This window comes from Amphiura filiformis, chromosome 1, assembly GCF_039555335.1.
Source record: "Amphiura filiformis chromosome 1, Afil_fr2py, whole genome shotgun sequence".
NCBI classification, from domain to species: Eukaryota; Metazoa; Echinodermata; class Ophiuroidea; order Amphilepidida; family Amphiuridae; genus Amphiura; species Amphiura filiformis.
In genome coordinates this window covers 31,955,647-31,976,562 of record NC_092628.1, presented here as the reverse complement: position 1 = coordinate 31,976,562, position 20,916 = coordinate 31,955,647, and the positions used below count along the sequence as shown (strand labels likewise).

Sequence of the window (20,916 nt, the reverse complement as noted above, 5' to 3'; positions counted from 1 at the left end):
ACCAGTACTCTAAATTCAGTGTATACATTAAATGATGTGGAAAATGTTGAATGGGGACCACTTTGGAAAATAATTTCGATGTAAATTGCTATTGATTGCTTCTATTTTGCCTCAAATTGACTCTTGAGATTGGTTCAATTTATTTATTGTGTATTTTATTACTCCATGAATGAGTTCAAAACGGTGTAAAATTGCAGGGAGAACGGTTTACTTATGTGTTCAAATAAACGTGTGTGGCAGACAAAAGAAGGTCTTTAAATTCAATTATTTCATAATTTATAGGTTGGTTGTCTTTTTTGCATTGTGGTAGCATTATATACAGGTTTCGAGTTGGACAATACCATCAGCTAAGCATTATGGGTCATTCAATGTTATGAGTATATTTTTAATAGGAGAGGCACATGAATGTGTTTTACGGTGAAGTCACAGATGCGGAAAATTGTGACAATTAATAGCCGAAATTGGTTTGAACTTGCTTTTTATGCATCACAGAACTGAAGTATTAGTAAGTCATATTTTGATATTTATATTATTAAAATTGAGAAAGAAGGAAATTCACAGGTGCTAAAAAAGTACAGATACCCGTAAAGAATTTCTAGTGATCGCACCACATCGGAATCAATTTGTCACGGAAGTCAAAAGGCCCCCCTTTTTTGGCGGTTCTTTTGTGGAGCTAATTGAATTTAGAGTTTCTGCGTGGTTTATCATGCTGCCATCTTAAGCGGCAAAGAATTGTTTTTATTCGCTATATTTGGTAGATTGGATTTAAAAGGTGATTTTCCTGTTGTAAATGCGTTCAAAATTAGTGTGAAAATGACCTCATTTTGGGTGTAGATTACTTGTCAATTTCAGGTAATTAACTGATGACTTTTTAATTTCATGGCAAGATATTTTCCAGAAAGTTCATTTTGCAAAATCTTTTTGCTGCTCATTCATACATTGACTATCCTTTAACCCTTGTACTACTGAGCCATTCAAAAACAATACAGCAAAAACCAAAACCGACTGCTAGTCCATGCATCCTACATGATCCGATTGCATAATCCTGCTTATAATTCAGGCATGAGAAATTTCAGTTTTAAAACTGAATTAAGTTTTTCTTAGTCAAAATTTCTGCAGCTTTATTTAAAGGTAGCATAAAGATCTTAAGGTAATTGATGGAGATGCTACTTAATTCAGTGTACACTTGTTTGGGATTTCTTTTAATATGTATTGTCGAAGCTTTCAAGTGAACTTAAATTTGTGTCAGTTTTGACTATTTTTTTCTTGGCTCTATACCATTCACATAACATTTCACATAATTTTAAGTTAAATCTTTTGTACCTCAATTTTTTTCATTCAGTTTTCGTTTAATATCATCCGTAACAGTAGACACACATTTTCGACTTTTCTGGTTGAAAGAAATCTTTAATGATAGGCCTCACAAAATTCCGATCCAAATTGTGCTCTACTCACGAATGCCAGCGCATCCATAACCATGATAACGGATGGAAATGACCTAGTTAAAGAATACGCAAAGGTGATGTGGAATGTTTACATCAAATACATGGTCACGTAAGATTGATTGTGCATTCATTCTCTTGTATCTGTGTAGGGAATTAGAACACTCAAATGCACCATTGCTTGAAATTTTTCAAGCCGGAGGTGCACAAGACCCTACTTCTAGTGATGCCTTTTTAGCAGCCCAATCTCGAATCCAAACAAAAGAAAGAAAACACCCAAACCCCATTGTTAGGTAACCATGTTGTGTTATTTTCTTGTTCCAAAAGGTAAAGATACAGTTAGATAATTCAGCATATCATAGATTCCAAATTAAGTTACCAAATTTGAATTTAGCTGGGATGTACATTGAATACAGAAGTAGCAACAGATGTTTTGCCTTTAGAGAAGATATCTTATCCTTCCCAGAATCCTTTGCAACATGATGCATCACCTCATTTCATCAAATGACACTCCTATTACTTTGTACATGTTCCATTTGTCTTCAAGTTAAGAATAGACTGGGTAAACATGGGTAGATAGTCATGAAATAAACATGATTTACAAGCTCTGGATGTGCTCTGTTCATTGAGGTACCTTTCACTATCGACCCATGTTGAATTGTATTGCAAATTAGTACAGAACATTGAAATGGAAGCAATGCATTGTGTGAATTGTAACATGTCTTCTCTGGGTTGCCTGCAACAAGTCATGGTGGGTAATTTAAAATCACCCTAATTATGTGTGTGTTGAGGGTTGAGAGGCAACCATGAATTGGCAGAAAGTAGACAATGCTTAGCATAATAATCATGGATGGAATTAGAGCACAGGAAATGTGGAATACTGGAACACTGTGCTATTGTTTAACACTACTAAATGGAACAGACTTATAAATCTCAGGAGTTTTAAACATGGTCACACATACTTGATTCTGGGAAGTGGAACTATGTGAAACATTGAGTCGAAATGCTTAAGGGATCTAGAATGAGCGTTTATTGCGTTTCGACAGTATTGTTTGAGGGACATGAGAGCACCTCAGACCTATCGAATTGCATTCTGAATACGAAGCATGTCTTTCTGATATCAAATAATTTTCATTTTTTGAAAATCACAATATAATACAAATTTTATGACAAATTGTAAAAATTTAATATTTTTTCAAATTTTGATATATAACAGTCCTCGAAGTAAATTATATAAATCTAATGATATATTCTTAAAGTGTATGTAGCTGGGAGGAAAAGCCGACGGTCAATTGAAAATTTTGACCTTTCATATTGAAGATATGGATTTTTTCCCAAAAAGACCTTTTTTTTTTTTGGTGTTTTGGAAAAAAAAATCCATATCTTCAATACGAAAGGTCAAATTTTTCAATTGATCGTCGGCTTTTCATCCCACCTACATACACTTTAAGTATAAATCATCAGATTTGTAAAGTTTACTTGAGTACTGTTAAATATCAAAAATATCAATTTTAATGATTTGCCATAAAATGTGTATTAAATTGCTAATTTCAAAAAATCAAAATTATTTGATATCAGAAGAATATTCTTCGTATTCAGAATGCAATTCGATATGTCTGATGTGCTCTAATGTCCCAAAATAAATACTGTCCAAACGTTCATACCCCAGCCCTTAAAGGTGCAGATAATCTCTTGCTTGTTCCGTAGTTAACAAAATTTTCTTTTAAAATAACAGGTGCTGAGTTGTTACTTGAGAGAAAGGTTTTCTGAATCAATCTGTTCCATTTAATAGTTTACCTAATAAGGCCTGCTAAAAATATTTTTGTGGATTTGGAGAGTCCTTAGACCTAGCCAATTGCTGCAATCATTGGTGGTTGATTAAAAAAAAAAAAAATTTAAAAAGTCACCAAAAAATTTAAATTTTGTATCCAAAAAGGGCAGATTTGTATCTCGTGTTCTAAAAGATCTAAAAATGCATTAGGGTTTGTACACAATTCTGATCTTCAATTCAGCATCGAAGTGGTTACGTAATTCTCTTGGTTACGGATCACGCTACTTTGGTATGCCTTCGAGTGCCATATACTTTATGTGGTGATCATTTCGATCGTGGTTCATTACTCTAGCGCGTGATCCCGTTGACATAGTAACATTACGTAACTTCGATACTGAATACATTGAGGTGATCACAAGTTATGCCCCTTTTAGATACAATTTTTTCAAAAATCAACCACAAATGACTGCAGCACTTGGCTCTAGGTCAAGGGACTCTCCACATCCGCGAAAAAAAAAATCTGCGCACATAGAACCCAATTGCGTATTGTAGCAGCACGAGTTTACCTAATCAGAGTCTGCTGATGAGCAGCCATGTAACTTGTGACAACATTGCAACATCTTCATTCAGTGTTGTTTTTACAATCATTCATGATGGTGTCACAAGCTACTACATTGCTGCTCAACAGAGACTCAGAAAAGGTAACCACTTCCATGTTTTTAGCAAATGTGAAAATGACAGAGTCCAATATCAGTCTAAAACACACTTGTGTAAAAGTAGTAGACAATATAACAAACAATTCATGAATTAGTTTAAAAAAAGAGACATCTTTTCTCTAAAAAGTTAAAACATGAGATGCAAAATGTTTTTAAAGTTCGCTGACAAGCATGATTACCCACAGATGCACATAGTGCAGGAAGCGGGGTTCATAAGCGATGCCTGGTAAAATTCTATTGCTTGTGCAACGAGATGAGCATTTTGCAAACTTCTTGTTTCATAATTAGTAGTTATGCACACTTCAGTAGGCATAAATTTGAGTCCCGTCTTCAAGTCATGACGCATCATTGGCTGCCTTACAGTACTAGTCAGATTCAAAGATGCATGTATTGCTATCAAGTAGGGGATGACAAAGATTGGTTACAATCAGTTAACAGCATCTTTTATATTACAGAGACATAAATCTGTGAGATTTTCCTAAGATGAAAGTGATGAACCTTTGGGAGTTACTGATATCAGGAAACTGTCAACTCTGCTCTGATTTTTGGAATAAATGTTCCAATTTTGCCACTCGATTGACACATTTTCCCCTTTGTGTGAATAGTGATGAGAAATTTGGTAATACCACTCAAACAAAAACGAGAGATCAAGTACTTGTACGTCACAAATTCGGAAATGGTGGGTGGGTGTTGATCTTAAAGGTATGATGCTTTTGAATGAAGTTATTCACTCATTATTAGATGGATTTTTTAATTTCATGAATAATGTCAGCATCTTAGTTTCATCTGATTTTTATTTTGCTTTGAGAAACTCGTTAAACTGTAACCACCTTAGATCATGTGCAAACTAATACCAGTCATGATGACTTAAAAATCAACATTGCAAAATGTGTCTAATTCTGTTTTGATCCATCCAGCATCTACCAACTCGTATCTTATGACAGAACAGCTTGTGGTAAAAATCAAGTGCAGCTACTTTTAGCACAAGTAGGTTTTACCGCGGAGTGTTTGAGTTTGAAAACAAACAATAAACAAAAGAGGAGAAAGAGAGTTCCGTCATATCCACTTACACTGCCATTTCATTCCTTAGTTACGCTTTTAATGTAAACAATGCTTTTCTTCAAATCTTAGCCAAGCTATATTTTACAATAAGATTAACGGTTTGCCACTTTGGGTATATCTGTTTGCTGATTTGCGGATTGAATTTCATTTGTTAGTATTGCTTAGTCTGTACAATCCTCTCACCTGTGTGTTGAAACTTGCATTTATTAATTAAAAGTAGAAATTTTCACTTTTGATAATTTTCATGCACTTTGCATTAAAAAGGCATGAGAATTTTCAGTTTTAAAACTGAATTCAGGTTTTTTTAGTCAAATTTTCCGCAGCTTTATTTCATTTCAGCCTGTTTTTGGTACTTTTTGTCCATTTTCATGTGCATTTTCAGTTTTTTTTTAGGAAAGTGCAGTCTCATGCCTGATTAATTAAAGGATATTTTGTATCCAAATGTTCATTTATTTTCTTACCAATTAGTCCGGTGGACACACGCTTGGGTCCTGATAGGACCAGTCTCAAGCAAATTGCTCAAACCAAACTTTAAAGCTTACATTTAAGCAGGCTCTCTTGTATGGAGTGAAGAGGAAGAAACATAAGAAAAGGAAGAAACAAAATTGAAGAAAATGAAAAAAAAAAAAAATGCCACTCTCAATTAAAAATTATTAAAACTGAGAAAAAAAAAATGAAAAACTAGAACAAGATAATTCAAAAATAGTGTTGAATTGTGTAATATATGATTGCAAATAATTACCCATGTGAAAAATTTATTTAATTCCTCGGTTAACCTTTTCCTGACCTGTGTCGGCTTGCTTTAAATTTTATTCATAAAGTTAGCATTCTATCCATAATGGGTAATTTGGTTAACTCTTTACTCATGCTGCTTGCTTGGTACAACAGGGATGGCAAAATGTTTTTAAAAAATTGAGAATTCTAACATTTGATCATTATACATTCAGATTTAGATAAATAAAGGCATGTCTAGCATTGGATCAGTCAGTGGTTTTAAAAACAGTTTTTCTAATTCTATTTGAATCGGGGACTGATACACCCTGCATTTAGTTTTTCATACAGCAACTCTTTTTGTGGCTTGTTCTTATTGTAATAATTGATACACAAGGATCATTTAAGGTACACCACTAACTTTGATCGGTATGAAGTGCACTAATTGTACATTTGTACATGAAGCTCATTACATCCATTTGTATTCTATGTGTATTGTATTATTATTTGTTTAAAAAGATTGTCAGGTCTTAGATTGCAGATTTCAATAGACGTAATATTATCTGACTTTTTGAATAGAATTTTTCACTGGTGACATTATCTCAAAATACATTTTGACATGTTGCATTTTGCCTTCGTACACTTGTCAGATTATTGCCTGTAAATGTTTATGTACTTTGATAGACTTAATAGATGAGTTCAATTTTGGTTTGTTGAAAAGGACAATATCGTTTGGCTGAATAAGTAATTTTGAAAGATTTTGTGGCTTTTCAGTTAATTTTACCATTTCCAAAGGGTTTATATATATCATATGACATAGAGAGCTGAAGTTAATCCTTCAAAAGGACTAGCGCCATTCAATAGGGGGATTTTGAAAAGACTTTTCCAGTATTGTACAAAGTGTTGAATTTTTAACTTGGCTATTCAAAATTCAAAGTTTTTTTTAAAAATGCAAATGTGAGAAAGTTGCTATTTGTGGGCAATCTGCTGCATGGGAAGTTGCATTTCCTTATGCAGCCTATACACGTTCAATTTTATTGATCAATATTAAAGAACCTAGATACAAGGGTGGATACAAAATCTAGCATGCACTATTAATGTTCATGTGTACAATGCATAAACAGTAGATTTTGTATCCACTCTTGTATCTAGGGTCTTTGGTATTGCCCAATAAAATTGAATGTGTATAGGCCACATTAAAATGCCAAAAAGAAGAGAAAAAGACACTCAGAAGTGACAGGGGTTCCCTATATCCGCCAAACACACCATCACCACCTTTGCGCAGGCATATTGCACATGTTTTGCACCAAGTAGTTGGGGAACTAGGTTAGCATGTAGCACTTCTGTCCTTGCTGCGCACCACTAAGGTCCCAGGTTCAAGCCCCTGTTGTTTCCAGATCACTTTATTTCCAATCCATACTCACTCTCACAGGTTTTCTGCAGGTTCTCCGGTTTCCTCCCGCATTTCAAACTGGTCTTTCTTCCCTGAGTATATTAATCTGTGACAATTTCTTTCCGTAATGAATATGATTAATAAAAGAATTGGAAAATGGTGGTGAAATGTTACTGATAAATGGTCTCAGTCCCAACCCAAACCATTGCCCTTAGTTGGTCTTAAAATCTCAAATCTGGTAACTTTGAAAAACTGTCAAATGAGCTGCCCATCCATGTTTCCATGCCATTTCCCACCCACCACATAATTCATTATTGATAAATAGGGATGCAAGCCATTTATTAATCTAATCCATAATTCTTTGTAACAGCCTTTTGAAGATGACATTTATAATTTTCTCCCCCTTACAAGCGAAGCTTATCGTCTTCCGTCCATCCGTTCAGATAATAGTGAAAAAAGACCTCGAGATAGGATTGTAGATGGAATTTTCTTATGCTGGGCAGTATTGTCCGATTTACAAATAGCTATTGAAAATATCTGAAAAGATGAACCTGGTTAGTGATATATCTAGGGGCTTTGCTATTCAAAGTGGACACAATAGTCTCGGCTAGTCATCAATGTTTTACTTCGTCTTTGGCAAAATTCACCACAGGTCAACAACTGGCAACTCACAATGGTTATTGTGGCATCAATCGTACAGTGATTTTAATCATGCGTTGATTCAATCAAGTTCAAGCAACTGTGACCGTTTGAATGTAGTGGGCTAAATTTGTGTGTAAAGTTGGTGATCTCATGGGCAAAATTACTCATCTTTTTTTTTGTATTGCCACGTGGTTGCAATGTTTAGTTCTTCAACCAAAGGGTCAAACCCAAAGGTTGTTTGCTGTTTAGTTCAAACTTTGACCCATTTTCGAAGCAGAAAAAATATTCAGCACCAGTACAGGATAAGGACACTCAATATGCACCATACCAGTGACAACCGCCCTCTTTACTCAGAACATGATTGTCGTTTGGTGTGATCATTGATAACGCAGCACTTTGGCGATTTACGCCTTGTCAAACCGTGACGGGAAGGGATTTTAGCATAGTGGGCTAGCATTACAACGTTACCTGCAAAATGACTTGACTTGATCAAATTTTCAGCACCTGTTCTGACTACCGTTGAGTTCATCATAGGTTTCCTCACAGTGCTGTTGGATTGCAGTGTTTGATTGAATTAGCTAGTGGTGGTTTATGGTGGGACTATGTACCTTGCTTACAAGTTATTCATCAAGTTATGCTTCATACATCATGTGCGAGGGAATTTTTCAGAGTCGATCTTCGAAATGCAAAAGACTCTATTTGTAAAGCAAATCAAGTCAAAATTAAATTCTGAATCCAATATCTATCACAGGAGTAGATTTCAACAGCATTGACAACAAGAATGGTTGAAATGAGTAAATGCCCCAATATAATCCTTATATACTTAAACCCATATAGCAGAACTACTTTTAAAAGTGTGACTCCCATCTCACCAAAAATTCTGCTTTGCTAAATTACAACTGAAACTTTTGTGATTAGTTCTTCATTTTATCTTGATAAATCTTTTCCCATATTGTTATTTGGAATAGATTTCTTCCAATGAAATATACTTAAAGCTACTTCATGATGATAAAATACTACTCAAAGTTGTAGAGTACCAAAAGTACATACCATGCATAGCATCTCAAAATTGTGATCAAATTATATGTAACCATCAAGTGCCCAACAAATGGAATAAAATAGATTTAATACAAGTTTTTAGGGTATGTGAATCACCTTTTTTTACCATTTTACCCCATTCTAAAATTGCACTATTTTCATCAAATTGATTTAATCAAAATCATTGATGATGATATGATATCAGTTTTTATCATTTCCATTTTCACACAAATCTGGTGGATTTCACCTGAAAGCTTTCGGATAAAACTCCCCTGTCTTTTTGATACAGATCAGTTTGCAGTGACTTGTGACTCACCAATGCTGTTTTTTCCTTGCGAATTGCAACCTGCTGTTTCAGACGTGTTTTTTCATTGATTTAATGGAAACTCACTCATTTATACAGCTCGCTGGGTATTCCAGCATCTCATATATGCCAACTGTACTATTTATTCAGGTGGAATTCAGACAATTACACTTGTCGTGACATTGTAGGATCTGGTAGGATCTGTTGGTTTGCATACCAATTACTTTGCGCTTCTTCCTTTTCTTCAAATTTGTGGATTTTTCAAGCAAACCAAATTTGGCATCCTAAAGCAAACTGTGTCCTAAATAAATTTGGTTTAATGCAGTTAGTATTGAAGTTTGAATCCTACCTACTCATCTGTTTGTGACTCAAAGCAACTGGGATCACAGGGAATTCTGTTTAATTTCCATTCCGTTTGAAATGGAGTTAATTTTGTCAACTTTGAGTCTCCGGATACACTTTGCCCAGAAGAATTCACTTACAACTACAAGTCTGTTCAGTAGAACCTCAGGAAACAACCTGTTGTATTGTACGGATGTATATAGTTCTCAAATTAAATTGTATAATAGAGTTTAACCTGAATGCACTACAGGCCTTGTCAGATCTAATCACACAGAAAGCCATCTTCGGTCATCTTCCCGGTCATCCTGACCAATACTATTACTACAAAGCTAAATAGCACCATAACCAAGAGCCAAGTTCAGTAATCTCATCTAAAACAGTCCACTTTGACAATGATCTAGGAATGAGTTTGAATACCCTTAAAATGGACACATTAGTTCAAGAGTTCATTTGGTTAATGGGTTAATGGAACTTGTTATCAGGAGATGGTATTACAGATGGGACTGACCGGCTAAAATTTCCTTCCAGCTTGTGGCCTAATTCGTCAGCCCATCCACGTATCAACACAATAGTTGTAAACAAGGTTGTGGCCTCGTTGTGTTGCTTTCCGGCCAGGATTTGATTAAAAAGTGAAGTAGTATAATTTCGGTTTGTTTGTGACATGACTATGTAACAATCTGGACCATTCTAAATGGATGAGAATCGCTGGCTAATTTATTTCTCTTTTAAGACATCACATGTTATTGTGTTGACTGTTGTAAAAGTCCATCTTAAGGGACAGATAACGCTTCAAAAAAAAAGCAGGTTCTCTTTTTTCTGTCATGTAAGGAACACTGTCTCATGGTATTGATTTGGTATTTAGTAAAATGCATTGCTTACATGTGGAAATTAAAGATGTGGGGTTTGATTAAACAATCAACAAAAAATAAGAAATAAGAACAGAAACTACATCATTTCGTCATTAAAGTACATGTAATTCAGGAGATTGTAAAAAAAAATTTCAAATGCCATTTTACAGGGTACACAGTTCATCATTTGTACTCCCATTTTTTTTTGCTTTGCATTCTGTATTTAAAAAAGTGGATTTATATCACTATATATTTGTTTCAGTCAGGGTTTTCATATGGTTATTTAAATAAAAATCCTATTCAAAAATTCGCAACAGGCATTGGATATTTTTGCCCAAAATGTTTGTTCCAAAGCCTGTATTGACACATAAAAAAGCATTCCGCATTATTAGGTTTTCAATTACTGACAAGCTTTGAGACCCAGGGTTTTTAAAAGGTACCTGGCCAAAATTTATGCTCTGGAGACACTGCTGTTGGACATAGCTCTTTTTCTGGAGATCAAAATCAAAACCAAAATGTCATTTGGGGCAGGGCATTACAGCCAGATGTTAATCAGTTAATACTTCTGTGGTTGCCAAACCTGTGATTTGGTAGCCCAATTGAGCAAATTTTGAAGATTTTCCCGGCAATCTTGACAATTTCCTGTCCCATAGAAACCAATTTTGAAGAAAAAAAATTAGGCGATTTTTGAAGATTGGCTCTTGAGACTTTTGGTAGTTTTCTGTCCCATAGAAACCAACGGTTAAGAGAAAAATTGGGTGACTTTTCGATTATTTGACCCACAATTTGGGTTGAAATTTTGTTGGCAACCCTGAGTACTTCTTAATGGTTCTAACAAATGCCCTGAAAGTCACATCCCTAATTCATCAAATGGCTTAAGGTGTGTGTCATTAATCAAAAATATGAATTTACTGCTATCTTCAGTAGATCATTGAAAGTAGGGCAATTTGGGAGCTTGATATGCTATTGGTAAACCATGAGCAGTGTATGAAGTAGTGAATTTAAAGCAGTTTGGTGACTTATTTATTTCACTTTATTATTATTTGCTTAATGCTTTGCTTAACCCAGAAAACAAGTCCTTACCTATTTGAATAATTTAACTGAAACCAGCATAACCTGTGGTTAAGAAATGAAACACAAGAAACAAACAAATAAGATTCAGCATTATCAGAAACCATCAAACAAACAACCAAACAAACAAAAGTGGTAACCTAGATTCATTTGATGATGTGTGGTTCAATTTGTCAGATATGAGAGAGTTTTTCAAAACAAGTAGATAATGTAATAGTATACAGCTCTTGAAACAACAAAATCATTGGCCTTATTTTCACAAATAGGTTACACCTGAGATATACAGGATCATGTTTCTGTCTTGTAAGCTTTTTTAAATCTAAATACCGAATAAAAACATTGACCTTATTGCAAATCGAAATATTGTAATACTTTGAAAAGTGTATATAGGCTAATGAAATGATAATGCACGTCTTCATTATGTTGTCATTGTATTAAATAAATTCAAAATGTGATATTTGAAACAAATTCTCACTTTTAAAAATTTGATTTTAAAAAAGGTGTCATATATCAATCACTTTCAGTATTAAGTCTGTAATTTTTTGCGAACATTTATGAGTAAATTATGAAGTCAAGAATGAACTGCTTATGATTATTATACACTTATGGATTGAAATTATAATATCAATGGTTGCAAATTTCATTTAAGAGCAAATTATGAATGCAGAATGTGTTTGATACAGTTTCATTACATTTTGTTGATGTGATCAGGTGAACTGTAGCACAGTTGTTTCACCCGTTGGGTACAAAATCTTTAAATTAAACATTTTTACATCTTTGAAATGATAAGGTTTCAGCGGAAACGGAAACAAAAACTCTTTAATAGTAACCAAGCGCTGTTAGTAGAGAGGAGAAATAATGGGAGAGAAATAATTGGTGAACAGTTTTATATGGAAATTCTAGAGCTTTTATTATAACACATTAGGTCTTCAACCCTAGACAAAAGGGAATTTATTCGAGCCTTTAGGGCTACGCAAAGCATGTAGATTGTAAATTTTCCATATTAAAACAACTCAGGATTTTACTTAAAACAATTTTGGCACTTGTAAGAAAAAACGTAACACGCTCTAGGGATCCAAGATGGGAGCTGAATGGGGCTATCAAATATGGAACTTTCAAATCCAGTTTAATCTGCATTACTTGTGATCCAAATTATCCCACTATAGTTTATGCTGCTTTGTGTGTACATTTTGGGGTTGCATTTAAAGGTTGTGCAAAATAATTTGATTCAGGTTGGTTATTTGTACACGTTGTGGGTAATGCAAATTAAAATAGATCTGGACCAGTCTGGATTCAAGAGTGTTATGCAGATTATCATAAATGCTCCAAGCAAAGGAACTATTAGCTATCTGTGTCTTGTACCTAGCAGCCATAAACTCATCGTGCGTGTAAATTATGCATAGAATTATATTGGTACAAAAGCCAATTTTAGTTCAAAAATTATGTATTTAGAGCTTCCTATCATCTTGGAAGTCTCCACAGGGGGTATTTTCTGCTGTCATCATTTTGTTTCTGAATTACGGATGCAACGTTGGGCTGAATCACATTATGTCCCCTAAGATTTGGTACAGTTTTGCGTTACATTTTCATTGTTGTCATTTTTGCTTTTAGGTTTAATACTGTACAAGTATGCACACATTCTCGTTTAGCAAGGTCGACTAGTTTGTCACCACCTTAGTATCTGATGGTTTCATTGTTTAGGACCGTCTGCTCACCGTGATGCACACAGCGCACAGTCATACGCAAACACGCACGGCCGAATAACAATGACGCTTGAATTACCTCCAGCACGCTAGCAAGATCAAGTTTCAAGAAGAGGAGTGAATGGGAGAGTTATAAAAGCAAATTTCATTGATTAATTTGAATTTTCTGATGAAGCCAACTCGTAAAAATAAATCTGCATAGATCTTGGAAACAGGCAGTTTGCATATAGGTTCAGTTTTTTAAATATCACAGTAATATTTTTGAATTTAATAATTACCATGGTCTTTTTTTAAGAGCCGTTGGACCAATACAAGATAGTTAATGTTGTACTCATTTAAAAAAAAAAAATTACCGGTAATGAAAAATATAAATCTGAAATAATTTTTGTAGTAAATCAAAAATTAACCCGTCTTATTAACCCGGGGATGCCATGGCCGCCCCACTTTTTGAGAAATTTGTTATGTTTTTCTTTGTATCTTTATTTCAATATGGGCATAGATTTTTAATTTGGCCGCCCCATATTTGTGATGGCCGCCCCACATTTTTCGACCTTGCTACGGCCCTGGGTAAGGAGAAGGTTATGTATCTACATGTATCCACAGCGTCTGATGAAATACAACCCAATGTGCTGTCAATCAGAAAATGGATCTTTTAGTGATAAAGATGAAATACCTGTGATGGTGCCAAAGGATGTATCTTGCATTCAAATTGATCACATGTTACTTTATTTTTCCATGGTTTGTTGAATTCATTAGATTAACACTGGTTATTTTTACAATTATGAGTGACAAAATTACAGCATAATCATGATATGCATTTGGATTGTGGGGATGTGTATAATATTAACAGTTGCTGACCAAGTATGTTGCTCTTTTATCTTGGATTGTCAGTCTTTGTTTGTTCAGTGAATCTTCGTTCTTTTGTCTAAATGAGAGAACTACATTAGCTAGCTGAGGACTACCTTCCTTCGTTACTTATGGTAATGCTGTTTTTATAATATGCTGAACTATAAGGATGACCAAAAATGTTATCTTTTTTTAAAACCATGGTTTCCATGCTTTGTTTGTTCACTGAATCATCATTCTTTTGTCTCTAAATGTGAGAACTAGCAGGACCCTCATCCTTACTTTCTTAGTAATGTTGCTACAGAACTACACATGTGAGCGTAGTCCATAAGATGAGTTGCCGCCCAAAATAATTTTGTGCAAATTGTGGAGAGTGGTGCTTGATAAAATTTGATGCAGGAGGCTGGCTAAATAATCACCCCAATAAGCCAGCTTTCAGAAGACATCATGATTTTGCCATGCATACAAGATTCGGATATATATGTTTTAGTGATTAGTAAACAATGTTTGTGTACACCAAATTATAATTAAAATTCGCTTATTTTGATATTGTGTATCAAATGCCGTTTTGTGATTTAAAGTGTGCAGGATATAAAGTGTGCATGTGAGCATGTCATTTGATTATAATAATTATAATGGAAATTGACTTATTTTGATATTGTGTACATCAAACGTGCACATAGTCATTATTGTGATTAAAAGTGTGTGGGACTGCATGTCATTTGATTATAAAATAATTAATTAAAGTAATTAACTACCAAAGTGTTGCATTTCATATGAAATTGATTGTCTAGGACAAGGTAGAAGCCAGTGAAATATCATTTTACCATATATGATGATGCTGTGATAAATGTAGGTGACATGCACATTTGCCTTTTGAATTAGGTTGATATATGGCTTGCAAAATTGACCAAAGCAATAAAAGCCCACACAAAATTACCAGCCAAATGATATAGTGTCTGAAATGTCTGGACTACTGGTGCCAGTCATCTTAATCAAAAGATGAATACCATTAGATGATGTACCATTATCATGACCAATATGACATTGGAAACATTGAATGCTCTCCCTATAGGCTTATTATAAGGTACGTTGACTTATTGTGGAAAATTTGTTTTTAATATTTCAAGCAGTTTATGGGATATTTTAGTCATTGAGTAGGTATGTTGGATTTTTTAAACAGTGGGTTGAACATCTCGGGTTCATGCTAGTTTGATACAGGTTTGAACTACAAACTTTCAAATAATGTAAAAAGAAAAATATATGCCTAGCTTCAGTACACTAAAAAATGTTTCCTTTAAAATCATTGTTTTTATAAGGGTTAATAACTCGTTACCGAATCATATATAGAATAAATTGGTAAATAAAAATATCAAAATGCCATTAAAATGGCATGTTTTAATGTTTAACTAATACCCAATGGAGCATAAATTGCTGTCTTTACAGCGAGTGGTTCTCAAGTGCATCGTAGTGTGTTATCATGGCTCATTAAACATATCTTTCTGCTGCAAAGTGATACAAGACTCGGAGTCATTTATCGCTTTTTGTACTACACGTTTGTTTCTGACGGTTCAACAAAGATGGTAATTAGCTAAACGTGATGTAGTGTTGGTTACCTGTGTTTTTGTTGTTTGTTAATAAATGATAAAAAGAAAGTTGGTTATATTTGTATTTTGATATATTGGGATCCATCAGACATTGGTCATATATTACTTAAGTCCTTGTCTCTTTCATGCAGCCGATTACATAAACAGAAAAATGTTGTTACGGTCTTGGAAGATTGAAAAGGAAGAAGTATGGTAATGTCTTGTCTTGGGTGATTTAAGAAGATGCAATTATAAGGCAAAATCCGTGCAAATTACAATTTCTAAAATGTAATATACAAAGACTCAATTTCAATAATCTTGTATTAGTGTACAAATATAGGCTGAACAAAAAAAAGCTGCAATTTAACTTCAAGCTTAGTTATTCCATGCAAAGGAGTCAGAGCGATATTCCGAAGTTTTTTTGTTCCAAACATTATTTGTAGGATTGTTCGTCAGAACACGCTTTTCTGTGGAGGCCTTAAGGTTCATTAGGAGCATTTCAAGTTTATGCTTTTCCATAGAACATCATGTTTGGACAATGACCCTTTGGAATAGAAATGCTTTGAAACAAAAACATTTTGCCAAACAGTTATGCACTCATTTGCATGAATGGAATCAAGTTACAATTTTTGTCATAAATTTTAAGTAGTCGGCATATTTTTGTCTGCAAATTGGCTTCACAGTCTTATAGAAAGCTTGTTATCAAAGGGAAAAAAACAGCACTTTTAAGTGAAAAGTCTTTGTTATGGTTCCCAGAGTTAATAGCCAATGAAGTAGTGTATGTTATTTGTGGTATATCGCACAATTTTTATCTTATTAGTGACTCATCTTAAGATCATAATTGAATGTGCCCATATTGCCAAAAAACTTTTGGTGACAGGGGGGAAATCACTTAATGTATATTGCAACATTGCATAGTAATACCCTTACCTCATCTAATACAATATTTATGTATCTAAAATATACATTTATGATTAGACTTATCGTATTAAGTTGGAGCCACCGCTACCACCTTGAGGCATACTGGTAGGCTAGTAGTCATGAAGGCGACACCTATAGGATTATAAGGGCGCATATAAGTGTTTTTATGACTCACTTACTATTACAGATTGCTTATAAGACGCCCTCCAGCCAGCAGGCATGGTGGGACCAAAAAATAAGTTTATTGGCTTTTTGTGAGACTGTCTTGTTTGTCATCTTCTGAAGATAAGATGATCTGGAAGATGAAGCGGCGATGTCCTCATCTTTACCATTTTCATCAGTACTAAGGTACATTTCAGCTACCAGGGTTGTGGAGCAAAAATTGATTACAAACTATGTTCATTGTATTTTGAAGATGATTAATTGGTGACACCCAACATAGCGTTATCAATCAATGAAAAGATGCCTGCAAACCATCAGGTGTAACAGGACCAAGAAATTGGGAAACATTTTGATGTTAAAAAATTGAATCTTGTTAATCATATTCTGTAGGTGATCATTGCTGATTAGATGGTGACTAGCCTCTTTTAGGTTTACAATCTAGAATGTGCTTACAGGTGGCAGATGAGGCTCATAATTAATTTCAAGCTTCTATAAAAAATGTTGTATATATCATCTTCTGAAGATGACATATAGTGAAAATAAACATAATGTAGTTGATGGATTGGCATATTTGAAATCCATTGTCGGCACCATCTGATATGACACCAATGTCAATCGACATTTCACTAGATATTTTTTTTCCTTTTTTCACTGTCTGGAAGAGCCAATATATGATGCCCCATGACAATGTCTTCTCATGTCGGACAAAGTCGGCGCGGTATTTGATACGTGAGAGTCATGTACGTAACGCGGTGTTGCATATTATCATGGCCCAATTAAAATCTAGGCAAATAACAAGTAGCTAGGCAGATGGGATTATAGTGTATTAGTGGCCCCATCAACTCATGTGACTAATAAAATATACCATGAACCACCAGAACTTGTGAACAATTAAATTTTTGCAGATTTTTTTTACGTGTATGTTTCATTTTGTGTCTTTTTAGGGTTTAACAACAAAATATGGGGTTCCAACACAAAATTAAGTTGCCGTAATTGTTAATCATCATAACGATATTGCGCTACATCAGACAAAGGCCATTTTTAAGTGTGTGAAAGAAAGTCACTGCGAAAATTCCACATTTCACACTGCGCATCGTGTCTTCCGCTTGTTTTGAAATTAATCTTTGTCTCTTTCCCCTTGTTCTGGTTTTGCAGCACGCACGTGGGACACCATTACCTCTTTGTGTGGATGGATAATATAGTCAACTGGGTGTAGATGATGATCCATGAAGCAATTAACAGAGAAAGAAACTAGGTAAGTGGATGCATTTTTCATTATGAGAACATTAAAGTTGTCAGTGGGTACTTGGGGAATAGAATCTTGACTAGAGATTGTACCATTTGTGGTACCATTCAAGGAGTTGAGATTGTACGCCAAAAGTGGTGGTTTTTCCCTCACCCAATACACTTTGCTCCATAGCGGTATTTTTGTGAATTTGATTCTCTGTCTGAGCATTCATATTTCACTTCTTTGATTATTTAATTTCAATATATACCTTTTTTCTTGTTTTGTTTTAACAAAATCATATCTTTTCTTAATTTTATACAAATTTGTGTTCCCAAATCTTTGTTTGAAATGTAAGATGCACAAGGTATAAAGTATTTTAATATATGTTCTCAGAACTTTTTTAAACATTGTTTGAAATTCAAGGTATATATTTCAAAATATTTCTATAGCTGTTCCAAAATAGCAAATCATATTTTCCCAAACCTGTAAATATAACAATCTCCATGAAAGCCACATGATTGGTTCCATATTATTGTTTTAGCCCAGATTTTCATATAATATGTTCATCGATGGATGCACAATTTGTTCATCGATGGATGCACAATTTTGTCTAGACCATGTTGAAGCAAGGTTAATGCCACTCACAAGGCGTCAGATTCAAGTGTGGCACATCGGTGTTTTAAGGCGTCGGTTACAAATGTGCCACACCGTTGTTTTGACACCTCAGACTAGTTATCTTCTGACCTATATTATAAGGGTTATTTGTCCGAGAGAGCCAGCTCTTTGCGAGGACAAGACTTGAATGTATAAAACGTCCTTTGTGTTTTGCCAACTCTATTGGTATTCAATCAAAACTCTGGTTTTGTACCATATATAGCTATTTATATGCAAATTTATTCGTAAAATATCCAATATTGGTTGTATGACGGGGTAAGTTTACAACTTTACAGGTATTTGAAAGCCATTGGGTATTTGACTAATGAAAAATGGGATTTGTACTGCTTAGAGAAAATATTTTTGTTACTAGGTAATTAACATTGAAAGTTTGTCATTGAGTTCAAAGTGTTTAATATAAATATATGAATACTGCGCTATCAGAGGTAGATAGTGCACTGTTCAATTATGTACCATGCATACTTTGCCATACCATGTGTACAGTGCTATCAGGAGTAGAAAGCAATACATGATCCCAGCAAACACAAAACGTTTTGACATCATTTGCAAAAGGTTAACAAAGGTTATCAGAAAATGTTTAAATGTCGGGTTATATAAAGGATATAAAATGTTTTTATAGCATTAAAACGCATTTTATGATTTTATGATAACATACTGCAAATATTTCAACATCATGTTATTTGAGTGTTTACAACAATATTTTTAAAATGTTTTCAAAATATAACTTGCTTAAAATCTTTTAAAAACATTTTTGTGTTTGCTGGGATGTACCATGTGTAAAGTGCTATCATCAGGGGTAGATAGCAAAACACACCATACCATTAAAGAGTTTCATTTGTAGGATTGTTTCATACGATTGGTGATTTTTTGATAGACAAATCGAATGTTTTTTACTTTCTGAGCTTTCGAGGACCGGTTATGTCATCTTGATCACAGATGTCCAGGCTTACTGCACTCTTGCAGTGGGTCTTGGTAGTCTCATTCCACATGCTGGTGATTGGTTGAGCACTGAGTCAAACACCATACCATGTGTACAGTGCTATCAAGGGTAGATAGCAAAACACCATACCGTGTACAGTGCTATCAGGGGTAGATAGCAAAACACACCATACCATGTGTGCAGTGCTATCAGGGGTAGATAGCAAAAGATACCATACCATATATACAGTCAGTGTCCGAAATAAGGAAAATATGGAGGTTGTCCCGAGGACAACTAAAGCATAAATTCTGCTTGTCCTCAAAACATTTTGGTTATCCCCAAAATGTGTCATATTTTAGAGGTAAAATATTGAAGTTATCCAGGGGATAAGTACATAGCTCAATATGGTTGTCCCCAGTGATATTTGGACAAGAGGACAAGAGGATAAGTGCTTATTTCGAACACTGTATACAGTGCTGTCAGGGCACCTATGTTTCAGATGGACATTTTATTTTTGAAAAGACCATACATGCCAGTGACATACAATACATAAAAAAATATTTCATATGGGCCCCCTCTTGAAAACTTATAATGCATTGCATACATACTTGCTCAATCAGCATTTTAAATTACACAATTCGATACTGTTCTTGTTTATGGACCTTTTCATTTTATATGTAAAGTCTATGGCGATTAGGCTGGAAAGGGCAATATAGCCTCAGATAGCAAAAGATACTATACCATGTGCACAGTGCTATCAGGGGTAGATAGCAAAAGATACCATACCCATACCATGTGTACAGTGTTATCAGGGGTAGATAGCAAAACACACCATACCATGTGTACAATACTATCAGGGGTAGATATCAAAACACACCATACTATGTGTACAATGTTATCAGGGGTAGATAGCAAAACATGCCATATCATGTGTACAGTGCTATCAGGGGTATATAGCAAAAGATACCATAACATGTGAACAGTGCTATCAGGGGTAGATAGCAAAAGATACCATACCATGTGTACAGTGCTATCAGGGGAAGATAACAAAACATGCCATTTCATGTGTACAGTGCTATCAGGGGTAGATAGCAAAACACACCATACCATGTGTACAGTGCTATCAGGGGAAGATAGCAAAACATGCCATATCATGTGTACAGTGGTATCAGGGGTAGATAGCAAAACATACCATTCTATGTGTACAGTGCTATCAGGGGTAGATAGCAAAACACACCATATCATGTGTACAGTGCTATCAGGGGTAGATAGCAAAACACACCATACCATGTGTACAGAGCTATCAGGGGTAGCTAGCAAAACACACCATACCATGTGTACGGTACTATCAGGGGTAAATAGCAAAAGATACTTTACCATGTGTAAAGTGCTATCAGGGGTAGATAGCAAAAGATACCATACCCATACCATGTGTACAGTGTTATCAGGGGTAGATAGCAAAACACACCATACCATGTGTCCAATACTATCAGGGGTAGATATCAAAACACACCATACTATGTGTACAGTGTTATC

General features: G+C 34.7%; 1 protein-coding gene across 2 annotated transcripts in view; it reads left to right on the top strand.

Moving 5' to 3' along the window:
- The window catches only part of LOC140143879 (receptor-type tyrosine-protein phosphatase delta-like), a 284,842-nt gene that overhangs the window by 68,018 nt on the left and 195,908 nt on the right, over positions 1-20,916 (top strand). For both annotated transcript variants that reach the window (XM_072165844.1, XM_072165736.1), the window contains exon 2: positions 17,714-17,813. The gene's annotated coding sequence lies outside the window, so the exon portion shown is untranslated. The remainder of the gene's footprint in view (positions 1-17,713; positions 17,814-20,916) is intronic.